The sequence below is a fragment of the Nannospalax galili genome, unplaced genomic scaffold, assembly GCF_000622305.1.
Source record: "Nannospalax galili isolate Female #2095 unplaced genomic scaffold, S.galili_v1.0 scaffold485, whole genome shotgun sequence".
In the NCBI taxonomy this organism is placed as follows: Eukaryota; Metazoa; Chordata; class Mammalia; order Rodentia; family Spalacidae; genus Nannospalax; species Nannospalax galili.
In genome coordinates, this window is record NW_008354534.1 from 2577469 (window position 1) to 2596023 (window position 18555).

General features: G+C 41.6%; 1 protein-coding gene across 4 annotated transcripts in view; it reads left to right on the top strand.

Moving 5' to 3' along the window:
* Cacna2d3 (calcium voltage-gated channel auxiliary subunit alpha2delta 3) overlaps window positions 1-18555 on the top strand; it is a 918594-nt gene that overhangs the window by 752213 nt on the left and 147826 nt on the right. The gene's annotated exons all lie outside the window — the stretch shown is intronic.

Below are 18555 nucleotides of genomic sequence, written 5' to 3' on the forward strand. Positions count from 1 at the left end.
GTAGGTATCAGGCTTGTTTAAAGGAAGCTCCAGATTGTCCATTTTTCTATCATTAGGATGACAACGGATGTATGGGGAATTGTGGCTTTGTTCTGACCACACTAATGAAATGTGCTTTTCTCATCAAAGACCAACATTTTCGATGCCCTAATCCCCTTGAGAAATTAGGGTTAGATGTGCCTGCAGGTGCTGGGTTTGAGAGCAAGGGAATGGCTGAAACTTTTTACAATTAAGTCTTGTATTATCAAGGAAGCTTTTTCTCTGGCCTTTCCAGCCCTCTCATTACTCAGGAGTGTCAGTAGATACCTATGGCCAGCTGGGAGATTTCATTACTGGTATTTGACTAAAGGGCTGGAATCTGCCACAGCTCTCCTATAAAGGCTTAAGAGGATGCCTGGTACATAGCCCATTCCTGATATGTAATTTCCAGATCCATCAGTTGATGGATGGATGATGTGTGCCAAGCACTTTCTTGATATGGACTGTGTTTACCGAAGGGAGTCATTTGTTTTCAGGCAGCCTCCCTCATGAAGCTGTGCTTCAGAGTGACTTTGAACATCAGCACTTGAGTCTTTGCACACTGTGACAACTTGTGGAAAGGGGGCAGTTGGAGCAGAGGCACAGACCTGATGGAAGTGCTTGCTCTTTACCTGGGAAACACTACTTTTTCCTCCGCTTTATTTCTGACAGGGCCTATGCATAAGTGTATTAGCAGGAATGGAAAGATCTGGGGATGGCCACTCTGGTTATCTTTGGGTTACTGGGTATGACAAGGAAGACAGTCTTATGTATCTGAACTGGAGCTTATCTTGAACTAGGCAGACCTACAATTAATCAGCCGGAAGATATGGGCTCTGAGGATTCATGGCTGCTGTCTTCAAATGTTGTCACTTAATGCCTCATGTTCCTTAAGGAAAGCAGGAGACAGGATCATTTAACTCAGCAAGATTTATTTTTATTTAAAGGAGGTCAGACTTGCTTACCTCTGGGCTGTCCCAGCCAGCTAATTCTGGAGGCATGTTACCTCCTGAGGGTTGGGGCCATAGGCAACAGCTGTCAGAGACAGGATCAGGCCAAAGGAGTCTATCTGGTTCAAAATTTCCCTTTGTATATTTTCTGTGGGTCTCTTATTCAGTAATCATAAAGGACACTCTGGGTCTGTCCTGATGTCGGTGTGCCTAACCCAGCTACCTGTGTCCATATTTAACAGTCATGTTCAAATGTGAACAGATAGCTTCTATCTAATTAATGTCAATTTGGCTGAAACAGACTTGACTGGGCCCTGTGTGTTCAGGCTACAGTGGAGCATTTATTTTACAGAAGGCTTGTTGGTCTGTTGCTGAGTTACATAGCTGGTCAAAGACCACACAGGTCAGTTTGGCTCACCTCGAGGAGACAGGAAAGGCATCTCCTATGTATTCCTACTAAGAGTGTATCCACTGGTCCTCATGTTCAGAAGACATCTACAGAGCAAGGCCAAGAAGCAAGAGCATCTTGGGAACTGTATTTCGTTTGGGACTTTTAAAGTTGGTGGTTGCTAACCTTTTTCTAACTGCATTTGGTAGAAATGAGGTTAAACAGCCTTTACTTGGTTTTGATCTTTAAGGCTGTCTTGGATACAGCCCATGAAGGCACTGACCTCAGGGGGACCTTTCTGTCTCCCAAAGCATAGCTACCTCTTCAACACCCTCTCCACCCCGGGGTTCCATGGACTCTGACTCAACTCTCATGTCAGTCACCATGTGATGAGGCTCTATAACATTCCTCTGTGTATTTTCCTCAAATCAAGCAGACACTGTTTACCACTCTGAAATTAAAAGGGCCCTTTTAGTTGGGGAGGAAGCCTTGTTTTGGCAGATGAAGATGAACTTGTGAACAGGCTTGTTCCCCATCAGCAGGCCTCTGACGGCAGATGGGACACAGCCGACTGGCAGGAATGTGGGACTTCAATGAAATCCTTGTGTGGACTTGAAACTTATCTGAAAGAAAAGGTGTACAACTTTGCAAATAATTCCAAAAGGCTCCTTTGAAAGGCTGCCCCTTGCCCAGCCTGACCCAATACGTTCACGTTCATTGGCTGTGTGTGCCAGTTTGGGGTAGAGAGAGGTTTTCTTCTTTCTTTTTCTTATTTTCATTCTCAAACAAAAACATTTAGATGCTCATCTGTCAATGACACCTTTGAAGAAAGGCCAGTCGGACTGGGCAAGATTCCATTTGTGCATCAGCCTTGGTCCATAAGCGGGTCCCATCCATCTTCTGGGCCTCTGACAGTGCTTACCGGCCTCCCCTTGAGGACTCTGCCAACTTTCCAGCTGCCACCAGTGTGCCTCATTTTCTTAATTACTTTCCCAGGGCAACAGAAGACATGGCGGGGCCTTCCCTTCGGCCTAGCCCATCTCTCTAGAGCCTTGGAAACTCCTGTGTGTGTGCGTGTGTGTGTGTGTGTGTGTGTGTGTGTGCGTGCGTGCGTGTGTCAGGCCAATAACCCAGTGTTCTGTTATAATTAGAGATGCAAACCTTGGAATGTAAGGTCAACTTGAATTTGCCACCTATCCTGAAGCTTGCGCCATTCATGGTCACGGGTCAGTAGAGGGCTAAGATGGAGTTGAGATTGTTAGCTCCTTCTTCTTCTCTGTCAATTTGAGGGAAATGCAGGGGAAGAAATAAGAAGATACTGGGTATGAAGAAACGCAAAAATGCTAGGATGTAGGGGTGGCCTGTTTTCACCTTCGGTTGCATTCATTTATTCATTAACATGTCAGGACTCCTGCTTTTACCAGGCATGCTACCTATCACTGCATGATAACGGGCTCTGAGCTGATGTCCCTTACTTCCCTACCAGGCCTACATAACAGCAGCTGTTTTAAAGCTCTGTCTAGAGCCAGAGAGATGGCTCAGAAAGGTAAGAGTGCTTGCCTCTAAGCCTGCTGACCTGAGTTCAGCCCTGAGAATCCACAGTACAAGGAGAGAATTGACTCCTGAAAGTTGCCCTCTGACCTCCACATGTGCACTATGGCATTCACACCATGCATGGGTATGTGCTTGTACACCACACACAATAATAAATACATTTTTAAGAAATGTATCTCTATAGGGCTAGTGAATTAGAGAGCGGAGTAGTTGTCTGGAAAGTCCTAGAAGTCAAGAATGTTTTTGCTTTTTACTTTCTGCCTCTCAAAGCATAGACAGTGGAGTATCTACACCTTGGTGGACAGATATCAGTGAGATTTTATGAATTGAATAGCACACATAGAAATCTGCTTTGCTCTCTCTTCTTATTTGCCAACTCAGTTCCAAATCTAGATCATAATGAAATTCAGTACTTGGCTTTTCGTTAGAGGGAGCTAGCCCTGTAGACCAGCTATCCTCAGAGGATAGTCTGTACGGTGCTGGAGCCAAGGAATGGCTTCACCTCCCTGGATCCTTTGTCCTGCCCCCTGCTCACCTGCTAGACTCTGACAAATACTAAAACCTTTCGTGCAGATTTCTGAAAAAATTTTTATGTTGATGTATGTCTATATGATGTACATGTGTGCAAGTGCACATACGTGTGTCTGCTTGTGTGTGGAGGCTTGAAGTTGACTTCAGATGTCTTTCTGGATTACTCTCTACTGTATATATGAAAGCAGAGGCTCTTGCTGAACCCAGGCCTCACCATTTCCGCCGCTCTAGCTGGCCAGCTTGCTCCAGGTCTTCTCTGTTTCCACCATGTCCCCACAACTTGTAATGGGTTCTAGAGATCCAAATTCTGATCCTAACACTTGCACAGCAAGGACCTTTCCACAGCCCAAACATTTGAATTTTTAAAATAATACGCAGTGAATTCTGAATTAGTATTAGGTTTGAAATGCATCTTTCAACATTATCAAAATCTAAAATTGGTCTTAATAATGCCCCATCTTAATTTCTTAAATATTTTCGAGCATCCCACAAGCAAGAATTCTCCCAATTATCCTTTTATTCCCAGGTCCACATACAAGGGCTAACAATGGTAGATGTGTGAGAAATATTGTCTAAGTTACTCAAGGAATATGACCTTCACTGTCACTTGATATATGTAGCTCCCAGAATTCTTTGGCTCAATGAAACTGTGTACTTGACTGAAACTCTGAGATTCTCAGCAGCAAAACTCCATCTACCCCATAATCATAAAATTCAGAGCCATGTGAATATTTCAAGGATAGAAAAATTGCTTGGTGTCCCAGTCTAATGACATCTGTATTGCATCAGTAGTTATCTGTTCCTTGAGGCCATAGTATCTAATGTGACTATTAGAATAATAGCTAATCTGGTCATCAGAAAAACATTATAGATATTAGAGCTTTGGTTTCTTACAGAAGTGGCTCTTTGCAGTTTTATTGAAGTATGACTTACATACCCCACACACACTGTCTTTAATTGTAAACTTCAGTGATTTTTAGTAAAAGAGGAGGGGTCCTGATCCTCCAACTTGTTCCCCAGCAAACAGCATGGACTGCATAGATCCATTCATAAGGAAAATTTAAAAGTATGTGGTCTCATTTGCATAATTCAAGGCAGTGTAATGAAGGGGAAGATTTCATTTTAACCAGATAATTAGGAATGTGATTGATTAGAATCATTAGCCATTAGCTATTGTCAGGTAAGTGCTATTTAAACTAAGTGTGGTGTGTAATATGGTCCCTCATTAGAGTTGTGTGAATAATGTTGGCAAAATGTTACAGGCAAAGATCCAACTTGACCTTGGTCCTTTGGTGGCACCTTACAATGAGTTAAGTAGACTGTCAGAAATTTTGGGTAAAGTCTGTCACCTCTTGTTGGTGAAATCGGAGCAAAAGAGGTTTTTATCATCATAAAAATAATGCTTATTGGGGTTAGGGAGATAGTTCAGTAAAATATGGGGATGAGTTTGCTCTCCAGAACCAATGTAAAAAATCAAAACACAAACAGGGACTATACAAGTGCATACAATCCCAATCTGGAGGGAGGCGGAGACAGGAGGAGCCTGGGGACTTACAGGCCAGCCACCCTATCCTAACCAACAAGATCCAGGCCAGTGAGAGACCATGCCTCAAAAACAAAAAAAAAAAGAAAAAAAGAAAAGAAAAGAAAAGAAAAAACAAGGTGGCTGGTACCTGAGGAACAACATCCAAAATTTACCCCTGGCCTCCAGGGGCAAACATACATAGTGGATACATACCTGCCATGTAAACAAGCTCACACACACACACACACACACACACACACACACACACACACACAAACACATGCACTTCTCATTGGTTAAATTAGTAGTTCCCAATCAGCTTTCTCCTCCAGGGGACATCCAGCAGCATGTAGAACCATTGATTGTCAACACTGGTTACAGGGTGCTACCACATCTATTAGGTGCCAAGCAGCCAGAAGAGTTGGACAGCCCCATAACAAAGAATGATCTGCTTCAAAATATGAATAGTTGATAAAGACTGAGTTTAAAGAACTCAATAAGTATATATTTCATGCCTACTGGTAACTCGTACTGAGGACGCAGCTGTGAATAAGCACACCAGCAGGGGCTGTGGAGTGAATTGGGAGGCTCTTGGTTGGCACAGTTGTGAGGGCATTACTGTTCCTCATGCCCAGAGGCTGAAGTGACCACTGCCCAAGAAGAATCCTGTGCAACTGGACACTGCTACCATGGGGGACCTTCAGTTTTCTCCGGAGACATAGAACCCCAAGTATTGTGTAGATGAGAGGGAGGGAAGAGGGCAACAAACGGAAAGAAAAAATGAATTTCAGCAGTGGCAAACTCTCTAGAAAACTGAGCCAGATAAAGAGATGAGGTGTGCTCATCAGTAGCAAAGGGGAAAGACACATCTGTGTTCGTACATATGTGTGCGTGGGTGTGCGGTGCCTTTTACTTGGGGATCAGTCAGTAAAAAGCTTCCTAGTGAATGGAAGTCTGAATAAGGACTTGTATCCAGCATGCAAAGCTCTGTGGGAAGAGCAACCCAAGAACCCAAGGGAATTTGGGATGGGATGGGATTCCTCATGTAGATATCCATGTCCTGGATAGGCACTTAGAAGATATTCAAATGAGTCTCTGCAATGTGGGGACACTTACCTGGTTCTTATGGAAGAACTGATAGGTAAGTGGGTAGATGGCCCTGAGGAGATGGGACTGTGCATCCAATCTTTGCTCTAAATTGTCAGCTATAAGGTAGAACTTTCTGCATCTGTCTTAAAAAAAAAATAGATAAATGGGTAAATGCAGGGACCAAAGGAAGTCTCGGTAGTACAATAGCAAATTTCATGGCCATGGATTAGAGATGCAGTTGGAGATTATGCTGTATTTTCCATCCACCATAGAATTTCAGAGTTACAGCTGGCCATCAGAACAACTGCTCTTGCAAGGCACAGAAGTCGACAAGCAGGACATGATCGGAATTACCACTCAGAGAAAAAAAAATAGCCCTGAGTCCTGAGAAACTGGATTGGATCAGCTGTGCTAATTCTCCAGGGCATGCGCTCCCGAGAGCTAAAGAGCCTTTACAAACCTCATGGGAAACCCAGAACATAATCCACTCAAAACTCAGCAGCAGAACTCCTGGGCTGGTAGGCGCTCACAGCTGACAGGCTCCGAATTCACAGGTTAGGCCATCTCTTTCTGAAGCTGGGGTGGATTTGCCAGGCTAAGGTCAATGTCAACCCAGTATTGAGAAATTTGGAAGTGAGCCCCTCCTCTCCTGCCCTAGCAGGGGCCTTCTTTCTCACTTGTTAATTGTTTTCACGTGTGAATGAAGGCGTTCTGTGCTTTGGTTAGAGTTCCCCTTCTTGGTGCTCCTCTCATCCCCCTGTGTTGCTTTCTGTGGAATCCTGCATGTGGGCACATCACCATGGTACTTTGATGTTTCATAGGAAAACCCAGAAACATGCATTTTAATGACCATGGCTTAGATCAGGGGTTGAGAAACAGCAGCCCACAGGGACAAATCTAGCTTGCCAGCTGTCGTAGTTACTTTTCTGTTGCTGTGATAAAACACCATGACCCGGGGAACTCCTAGAAGGAAAGTTTTATTTTGGCTTATGGTTCTAGAGGCAGAAAGCTTAGTCTTCACACCTCACTTCTTCAAACGTAAACAGGAAGCAGACAGAGAGGGAAGTTTCCAAGCTCTCCTCCTCCTAGCCCTGTGCTGTGCGTCCTTCAGCAAGGCCATACCCCACAAAGATTCCATAACCTCCCCCAAACAGTGCTACCAATTGGGGACCAAGTTTCCAAATCCTTGGAGCCTGTGGGGGCCATTTCTCATTCAAACAGTCGCATCACCTGTTTTTATTTTTTATGGTTTTATTGAAAAATATTTCATGTACTATAAAATTCAGTCATTTAAAGCATTCAACTCCCAGGCTCTTAAATATACTGACAGAGCTGTACCTCTGTCATCACAAGCTCATTTTAGAATTCTTTCAGTATCCCTGAAAGAGTTTAGCATGCATCCCATTCCTCATTCTTGGACTTCCTCATCTCTAGAACACTAAACTACTTTCTTAATGAATTCACATATTTGGGGCATTTCAGATAAATAGAATTTTTGTGATTGGCTTCATTTGTATCACAATGTTTTCAGGATTCATCTGTAGTATATCATGAATTGAAACTTCATTTTTTTTCTGCTGCCGAATAATATTCTGTCATGTGGATGTATATTTTATTTATCCATTCATAAGTAACAGATTTGAGGGTTCTTCCCAATTTGTAGCTATTATTAATAATATTGACACTAACCTTTGTGTACAAGTGTTCATGTGAATCTAGATGTGGAATTATGTCATATCAGATAGCTCTACATTTGGTATTTCAAAGACCTGCAGACCCATTTTCCATCATGGCTGCTCTAGTTTAGAATTCTACCAGCAATGCATAATAGTTCTGGTGCTTCTACATCCTTGCCAACATTTACTATTATCCATCTTTTAAATTTTATTCTCCTTGATTGATGTGAAGGGATTTGCATTTCCATAATGATTGACACTGAGCATCTTTTCATGTACTTTCTGGCCTTCAGCATATCTTTTCTGGAGAGATGTTTATTCACAGTCTTTACCCATATTTAAATTAGGTGATTTTCCTTTTTGTTGTGTTGTATGAGTTCTTTACAGAATCTATAAAGAAGCACCTTATGGTGTATCTGCTGCCTTTTTTTAAAAACAAAGTTGCACTGGCACGTAGCCACACCTTTTTCGTCCATGAACTCATTCCTGCCCAAATAACAGCACTGGGTAGTTGGGGAGAAACTGTATAGCATTTTTACTACCTAGCCCTTTCAAAGAAAGTTTACCAGCCCCTGCTTTAAATGAAAAATACATAATACGGTCTATTTAAGACAAAAACAAACACAGACGAAAAAACCACCTTTTTTTTTAAAAAAAAAAACAAAACTCTCCCGTTTCATCATGTTCTTCTGGAAATGATGTGATACTGAAAGGTTGTGGAAAGAGAAAAGAATATTGACTATTGACCTAACAGCTTCTGCATCAGAATTCACCCCTCAATTTTGCCTAGCTTTGTGTATGTGGCTACACAGAACTCCTAATCAAAGATGCTACGCTTTCTAAATATATAAGTTCCTGTTGTCAGTCATGACAATTCCCTTCATCTTCACTCTGGTATGTACACCTTGCAACTGTTTAAACAGCATAATTCATGGTACAGCATTGGAAATACCCTGACATGCTTTGGTGGAAAGGGGTTTATCAGATTTCTTTTCTCTCTTTTCTTTCTTTCTTTCTTTCTTTCTTTCTTTCTTTCGTCTTTCTTTCTTTCTTCCTCTCTCTCTCTTTCTCTCTCTCTCTCTCTCCTTCTTTCTCTTCTTTTTACCAATATGGCTCATGAGAGAGTTGAGGATTTAACTGTCCTTATCCAAGCAAATTTTCCAGTGATCTTATTGGGATTTTGATCTCAGCTAAAATGGTAATATATGTCATGCTCGGCAAAGGGCTCATAGAGGATCGGTGAGCTACCATGAATTTCCCTCCCTGGGAAGAAAGGGGCAGATGGGAGTAGAATCTGGCAGAAGCTCAGAGGAGTCTTCGGTGTTCAGTCTGTGGGTGTTGTTGCCTGAGGAATAGGCCTTGACCAGTATCTGATTAAAAAGGGAAGATGCTGATCACAGGCTTTTGCCTCCCAAGGTCCACAGTCACCAGGAGCTCCTGGAATCTCTTCTGGGTGTATAACCTAAAAGGAGGTCAGAGTCAGTGTCTGACTGATCATTCCTGATCTAGGTGGATGCCACTTGGATATTCTCATTAGTTACTTACTCAGTTCATAAACCTTGGAGTCATTCTTTTTTTTAAAATGCTTTATTATGATAATATTGAATAGATTCAAAAGAGGCAGAAAATATAACAGAATTTCACACATTCTTCACCAAGCTCCAGTAGCGACCAACCTATAACCATAGTTTCTTCCCTTCTATCCTCTGATCTGCTGCCCCATTTTCTAGCTTATTTTCAATCAAACTGTGATCATTGTATAATGTTTTCTTAACTTTCTTGTATATATCTTTAAAGAATAAAGGTTCCTTTGTGTTTCCAGATAGTTATGTGTCACAATGCTTAAAAATGATAATTTCTAATTGCTTAATTTTTAATGTCCCTAAATATAGCATTTAAAATTTTTAAATGGTTTGAATCAGGATCTTGAAGTCATTAATTCTAAAAAAAGTTATATTTATTATTTTTATTTGTATGAGTATATTGCCTACATGTATGTAAGTGTACCCACATCGTGCAAAGTCTGTGGAGGTCAGAAGAAGGTGTCAGATTCCCCTGGAACTGGAGTTAAGGATGGTTTGTAGCCGCCATGTGGGTGCTGGGAATTGAACCCAGGTCCTCTGCAAGAGCAGTCAGTGCTCTTAACTGCTGAACCATCTCTCCAGCCCAAAGTCATTAATTTTTAAATTACATGCATTTATATATTGTGTGGTGGGGTGCAGGAGCCATGATATGCATGTGGAGATAGAAGGACAGCCTATGGCAGCTGATTTGCTCCCTCTACTGTACAGGTCCCAGGGATCAAACTCAGGTCGTCAGGCTTGGTGACCGAGTCATTTACCTGCTGAGCCATCTCTCTGGCCCCTGAAGTCTTTCTTGAATCCTCTTTAACTCCTACCCACAACCAATTTATCATCTGGTTCATTCTTCCTTTGAATTATTTACAGAATCTTGTCACTTCTCAATAGAGCCCTAAAACCCACCTCTAGCCCACTTTTACCCCTAATGAGAGTCTCAGCAGCCTTTCCTCTGGCTCCCCTGTCTTCTTCTGACCTCCTCAGTCTAGGCTTCATTGAGAGCAATCATGTTAAAAGACAGATTATAGCACATGCTTCCTCCATTCAAAACCATCTGTTGACTTTCCAGCATACTAAGGGTTGTAAAAGCCCAAATCCTCAGTATTGTCCATGCATTAGTTATCCTGTGATGCATGAATGGAAGTGGTACCCAGGGCTGGAGATTCCCAGACAGGCTCAGTGAACCAAGGAAAGGCTTCCACAGCATTTACATGATCACCAGCAGGATTCACACCTTGCAGATTAATGGGCTAGGGACATCCCAGTTCCTTGTTTCTCACTGATTGTTGGCCAGATATCTCCCTTGGAATCCTGTCATTAGAGTGATTCAGATATGCTAATTAGCACCCATCAGAATGAGCAAGAGAGAGTGAGTGAGATAAAAACAAGTGTTTTCATAAGGCAGTCTTGGAAGTAATAATCTGTTACATTTGCTAGATTATTTGTGAGAAGTCAATCTCTGGATCTAACTACCATCAAGGGAAAGAATTAAACAAGAACAGCAGAATGAAAAGGTAAACAGAAAGAGTCACCTTTAAAGTCACCTACCTGCTACAGCCAGTAAGAGTATAGATGACTTGACCCCTGAGTACCCTCTAACTCAGCTCCTGCTGTCCCCTTTGCCCACTCAACTACAGCAATCCAGTCTCCTGTTATTCGTCAAATACACCAAGCTTCCTGGAGGCCTTTGTAGCAGTCCTAAGTTTTCCCTGAAACATCTTCACATCAGGATCTTCACCAATGGCTCTAGCGTTTCCTTTGAGTTTCTCCTCAAATGTTTCCTCTGAAGAGTCTTTTCTATGACCACATAAGAAATAGGAATTCCTCTCTGTCCATGGCATTGTCTGACCTTCATGTCTGTGGTTTTACACCCCCCGACACACACACAGACACACACACACACACACATCTACCTTCTTCTAAAGGTCGTAGGTCACTGAGGTTCTGCTCTCAAAGAATATTGGTTTTTTTTTTTCCACAGGAACCCAGTGAATTCTCTCACAAGATAGTTATTATGAAAAACTGGGCATGGCCCAATCCACCCTCTGGCTCCGTTTGGAGAGGTCACTTCTTGTTCCTCTCACACCCCCAGCATTGCCATCTGCCATGAGGTGGTATAGTCAAAGGGAAGCCCCTACCAGAGACTGTACCATACTGTGAATTAAACCACTTCTTAAGAAAGTTGCTTCTTTCATGATCTCTGCTATGGCAATGCTGAATGGGCTAAGAGAGTAGTGTGAAGTTAAGCCCTGGGTTAAATCCATTCTATTCTCTCTTGCCTTATTGATGTTTTTAAGTGCTACAGCTGGGAAGACTCTCCAATGGATGAAGACTGAGGACTTAGCAGCCCTTGGATACTCTGAGGAGAGTTGGGGAAATTGCTCCCCTCTGACCTTTCAAACCTGGTGTCTCGGAGGAAGGAGTTAGGGCAAGGGAAAGGTAGACTGGTGCCCTTTTCCCTTGCCCTGCTGTCTACCTTAAGGCCACACCTCTGCCTTGGTTGTGGATATTCTTCCCAGAGACTTAAATCTCATCCCTACCTTCTAGGGCTTTCATCATTCTCTCTTTATGTGGTGAGAATTTTAGTGGTAAGATACCACTTATAATTGACAGCTAACATCTTAATCTGCAGTCTAATTTTTATCATTTTCTCAAGTAATCAAAGTGAGTTTTATTGAGCCTCTTTCCCTCCCATTTAAGAATGTCTTTTCGAGCCCAGCAGCATCATGGGTGATGAAATAACCCTCCTCTCTCCATCTTTCCTTGCCTCCTTCAGCTGTCTACTGGGTTTTGCTGGTACCAGAACTGTGTAGCAGTGGCATTCCGGTTGTTGGTTAGATTCCTTTGTCCAGTGATGTTTTAAGGAAAATGTTGGTTCCAGAGAAGGAGTCTATCTCTGATGTCTTCAAAGATGGGGACCAGAAATCATGTTAAGCAAAGTGAAGCAGACTCAGAGAGACAATACCGCATGCATTTTCTCATATGTGGCACCCAGAGGCGTGGGGCATGAAAGGAGAAAAGGGCTTACGCTTAGTAAGGAAGGTGTTTAGAGGGCGGAAGTAGAAGGGAACAGAGGAGGATAATGTGAGAAGACAAATAGCACATGTTTTCTTCCAGATACAAAATCTAGGACTCAGAATACATACATACATGCATGCATACAGATACATACATGCATGCATGCATACAGAATACATACACACATGCATGCATACATACGTACATAATGAAAAATGGAAGCAGAAAAGGAAAACTTTGGAGACAGAAATGGAACCAGCAGGAGTAGAGAGGGAGGTCAGGAAAGGATAAGGGGGGGCGAGTATGAGTAAACTGCATTGATACACATGTATGAAAATATAATGAAACCCTTTATTTTGTATGGCATCCAAAAATATTAACTTGAAAAAATGAAAACTCAAAAAAAAAAAAAAAAGACCCTGTTCAATCTCAAAAAGTGCCTAAGTTTTGACTTTAAGCAGACTTGTATCCAACTTTCTATTTCACCATTTGCTGATGGGGTGACGTTAGATCATTTGTTCTCGGGGCCCATGTGCGATGCAGGAGTAAATACCCACTTTATTGATATAAGCCTGACAGAAAATTAATTATTGTGCTTAGGAAACACCTGGTACAGAATTGAGTGCTCAGCAAAGGTTGATGCTGCTATAATTGTCTTTATCTAAGTGATTAGTACAGTGATGTCATAGTCTAGATATTGTGGCTGACTGCAACGCGAACAAAGGCCAGTGGGGGTCGGCCTGTGTCATTCACACTAACTGCATGCTTCTGCAATTGGGTTTATCGGGCATGCGATTAACTATGTGTGTGACTTTTGGAAAGTTCCGTTTCCATGTTTCTAGGTCCTATCAGTAAAATAAGGGCACTGAACTTTATCAGGGTAGCAAATAGCTTTAATCTCTCTTATGTCAACTCTGGTTGATCTGTTGTGGGCACCTGGGAAACAGATTTAAAAGGATTCTGCAGCCTGGTCTAGACTCAGCTGATAACTTTGCCATGATCTGTTAGCCATGGACAGCGAAGGCTGCTGGCAGCTGCTCTGAAATTTTCCAGGCCTTGACGAATGTTCTTCAAGGCCTTTCCTGGCTCCTCGGACTCCTTTAATTCTTTTTCTGGGTCTTCTTGATGGGCCTGTGAGGCTGGGTGACATCTTATCCATCTGGACTGTGAACATTCAGTATCATTGGAGTCCAGAATCTGAAAGGAGGTCAGTAAATTACAAAGTTATGTCTCTGAATGAGACAAAGGTTCCTTTGAGGTCTCATTGCAATTTGAGCATCAAAAATAAGAATTTCCATGAAGAGGGAAAATTGGATGGTCCCCTGAAGTTTTATGTATGAACCATGACCCAGTGATGCCTTGTGGGTTGGAGTAGCTGGTAGGTTTCTAATGGTAGCATTTGGTGAATGTACTGATGGTTTTTACTACACTGGAAACTGTAATTTCCTGACCTGCATAGGAAGCTATACATTTCAAATGGCTGTTGGATAACTGTAAGAATATGTGGCACAGAGAGATTATTTTGGAAATTGATTTAGCCACTTCTTTATATATTTAGGGTCTAAGAAAAAAATGTATTTTTTCCAGTAGTGTTTGGTCAACCTTGGCAATCAATTTGATTTCCATGAGCCTTCAGGGAGAAACCCAGATATGAATCTCTTTTTAGCTTTCCATCATTTTAAGAAAAAATGAGATTCCATTTTTTAATTTAATATTTGTGTATTCCATATAGAACATCTTAATCATCTTTATAACCCCTTCCCTATTGGCTCCCTCCCATATCACCCCTAGTGGAATTCATACATTCTGTCATTTGCGTTAAGGCCTATCACGCCAAGTTAGTGTCCCCAGTTGTCCCTCAGTGAAAGTTCATCCACTGAGGTCTAGTCATCCTATCTAGTGTCCCTCCCTTTAAGAAGGTCAACTCTTCCTCACCTAGTAGTAATAAGCTGCCAATAATTTTCTGACTAAGATTGGGCCTGATGTCTATTTCCACAGTTCTGTGTTGTTTTTTTTCTGCTTGAGTTTACATGGGTCCTATGCATACTGACACCATTGCTGTGGGTTTGTATGCAAAGAGTCCCAGAAGCCTTAGGACTCTATTTCTGTATGGTCATGCACCTCCTCCCTGGTTCTTACAAATTTTCTGCCCCCTCTTCTGCAATGGTCCCTGAGCCCTGGGTGGGTAAATTTTAATGTAGGAGACCTGTCCACACACCCACACTCTGTAGACTCTTACTCTATGTTTTTGCCGTTTGTGATCTTTTGTGTTCCTGGCCCTCTGTTGCTTGAAGGAGCTTCACTGATGAGAGCTGAAAGACGCATCAGTGTTCTCTTCATCCCTTGTTCTATGTTCTGTGAGCCTTAGGTGTAGAGGTTGCATTGTAGAGGTGCCACTCAGGCTTGGGCGATTCACACACAATCTCTGTGTATGACCAGTTGTGGATCTGTACTAATCTCTGTCTCTTGAAAAAGAAGCTTCTTTGATGGGTGGTGACTGGGATAGTTGTGAATTTATATCATTTATAACATCAAACGTCACAAATCATATAAATGGACTCAAAGACAAAAATCACATTGTCATCTCAATAAATGCAGAAAAGGCCTTTGACAAATTCAGCATGCATTCATGATAAAAGTCATAAAGGAAACTGGACTGGAGGGAACATACCAAAACATAATTAATGCTGTATATACCAAACCCAAGCCAACGTTCTAAATGGAGAAAAACTGGAAGCATTCCCATTGAAATCAGGAACCAGACAAGGCTGCCCACTATCTCCACTCCTTTTCAATATAGTGCTTCAAATTCTTGCTAGAGCAGTATGACAAGAGAAGGAAATTAAAGGAGCACTAATTGGAAAAGAAAGGTCAAATTATCCTTTTGCAGGTAATATGATACTATACCTAAAGAAATCCCAAAAAGTCCACCAGAAAACTCCTAGAAATTATTTCAGTAAAGTAGTAGGTTACAAAATTATTTTACAAAAATCAGTAGCCTTTCTATAGTCTAATAACAAGCAATCAGAGAAAGTATACAGGGAAACCCTCTCATTCACAATAGCCACACACACACACACACACACACACACACACAATCTCAGAATAAACCTGAAAAAAGACATCAAATATCTCTACAATGAAATTTTAAATCTTTAAAGAAAGAGATTGAGGAAGACACCAGAAGATGGAGGGACCTCCGTGAAAATGTCCATCCTACCAAAATCCATTTATAGATTCAATGCAATGCCAATCAAAATCCCCATGACATTCTTCACAGAATTAGAAAAAAACCATCCTAAGATTCGTATGGATGCATAAAAGACCCCGGATAGCCAAAACAGCCCTGAGCACAAAGAGCAATGCTAAGGGATTACTATACCAGATTTTAAACTGTATTACAGAGATATAGTCATAAAAACAGCATGGTACTGACACAAAAATAGACCAATATATCAGCATCAGCTACCTGATATTTGACAAAGGGGCCAAGAATACTCACTGGAGGAAAGATATCATTTTCAGCAAATGGTGCTGGCAAAATTGGATCTCCACCTGGAGAAGAATGAAACTAGATCCTTATCTTTCACTTTGCACAAAAGTCAACTCCAAGTGGATCAAAGACCTCAATGTGAAACCTGAAACTCTCAAACTGTTAGAAGAAAATATTGGCAGTAACTTACAACATATAGTGATAGGAAAGGATTTTCTAAATCAGATATCAGTTGCTCAGGAATTAAGGTCAACAATCAACAAGTGGGACCTCATTAAACTAAAAAGCTTCTGTTTGGTAAAAGAAACACTAAAAAATGTGAAGAGAAAACCCACAGAGCAGGAAAAAAATCTTCATCAGGACACATCTGACAGAGATTTAACATCCAGGATATATGAAGAACTCAAAAAACAATCAAGAAAACAAATGACCCAGTTAAAAGATGGACTAAACATCTAAACAGAGAGTTCTCAAAGGAAGAAGATGGCTAAGAAACATCTCAAAAAGTGTTCAACACTGTTAGTAATTAGGGAAATGCAAATTAAAACCACCTTAAGATTTCATCTTACCCAAGTCAGACTGGCTAGGATCAAGAGAACAAATGATACCAAATGCTGGTGAGGATGTGGAGAAAGGGGAATGCTCATTCACTGCTGGTGGATTGCAAACTCATGCAGTCTCTATGGAAAACAGTGTAGAGAACTCTTAAAAACCTAAAAATGCATGTGACCCAGTTATACCACTCCTTTTCATGTACCCAAAGGACTTATCCTATTGCAGAGACACTTGTACAACCATGTTTTTTGCTGCTCTTTTCACAATAGCTAAGAAATGGACACAACTTAAGTGTCCCTCAACTGACGAGTGGTTAACAAAAATGTGGTATATTTACACAGTGGAGTTCTATTCAGCAGTAAAGAAAGATGAAATAATGAAATTTGCAGGTAAATGGATAGATCTAGAAACTGTTATACTAAGTGAAGTTAACACAGACGGAGAAAAACAAAAGATGTATGTTCTCCCTCATATGTGGATCCTAGCACCAAATCCTTATATGTGAGTATAAATCCTGATGTAACTGCAGTAACCTGGGAAATGGAAGAGAACCAGGGAGGTAAAGGAGGGAAAAGAAAGAAGGGAAAGAAGGAACCTGAGAGAGAACAGTAGGAGACAGGTATTATTAAGGGAGAAATGTGTAAAATGGGGGGCACTTAAATGGGGGGTGGAAGGAGGGCTGTACAAGGAATTATGGGGATAAAGGAGAAGAAGGCACTCAAGAGAAGACCATAGCAGGTGGGAATTATCAAGGGAGAAACGAGGAAAATGGAAGATAGGACAGGGTGAGACTCCATCTTTATAAGGCATTTTGCCGTGGTAAGCACATGATTCTTTCTACAGGGTCTCAAAATATCTGCCTGAATTGTGCAAGTTGCTCAGATGTCTGTTTGGTGTGTGGTCTTGTTCCTCATAAGTCTGTCGTTGTGCATTCTTCTGACCTCTCCTTAGTACCTCATTGCAAATAAGTGCCATGTTTGTGAACTCATGATCTCTGCCCAAGCAAAAATCACCTGTCTGTTTACATAATGTGACACTGCATTAAGTAAGAGTTAGAGAGATGGCTCGGTGGTTAAGAGCACTGGCTTCTCTTGCAGAGGACCTGGGTTCCCAGCACCCACATGGTGGCTAAGACCCACCCTTAACTCCAGTTCCAGGGGATCCAGTGCCCTCTTCTGACCTCTGCAGGCATTGCACACAAGTGGTGCACTTACATACAGTGAACACTCCTTCTCATAAAATAAAAATTAATTAATTTAAAAAATAACAAAAGCCCATGACATTTTAGATAATTTTCTCAGAAATAACACTAAGCATGATTTTTGTCCCCAGTGCATCTTCATTTTGGCACGCTGGTAGCAGGACATGCTTACCAGGGAATCTGTGAATAGACTAGGATGACAGTAATAAACAGCTGAAAATAATCCGTGAGGCGCTTGTAAATTGCCCCTCGTGAGCTGCAGTGGTTGTGAAAGATAATTTGTGGTTCTTGCAGAATACCCTGCAAATTGGGGCTTTCATCTGCAGTCCATTCTGCAGTTAAAACATTTCATTTCTCGTATTAACAAATGATAACTCTGCATTTGTTCATCTAAACAATTTGATTTCTATTTCTCTGTGCTGAGAAGCTGTTGACGTTTCAGGGTAAGTAATTATTTTCATTGCCAACTGCTGTTTGTGGTGACTGCAGGCAAAAGATAGAAATCTGAGTGTACGTATGTATCATTTAAATCCTTTTGCTTAAAGACTACCCATTAAGCTGGAAGCATTTTTGCCTGAGTTATCATCTGTACTTAGACATCTAATGGGATCTGGGTGTTGACAAGCGAGGATTCTAGCCACATTCAAGAGTTTTTCAAAGCTGATGGAAGCCTAATGGGGAGGGGACAAGGCTGACCCGAAGAGTCACAAAATCTTGGAAGGGGAACAGTGCACTTGCATTCTTAAATCACTGCAGTTAGAAGAGGCTGTGTTACTGGCCTTGGGAATTCCCAGCACATGAAGGTACCCATGGGTGGGTGTCAGAATTACACATGCAATGCTCATGAGAGCACTTTGCTACATTGTGGCTTGGAAAACACTTGGTAAAATTGAGGTGTGGAGTAAAGGGCTCCTCTTAATTTCATCTCCTGTCTCATTCTTGCCCCCCAAAGTCACAGTTAGGATACCTTGAAATAGTTA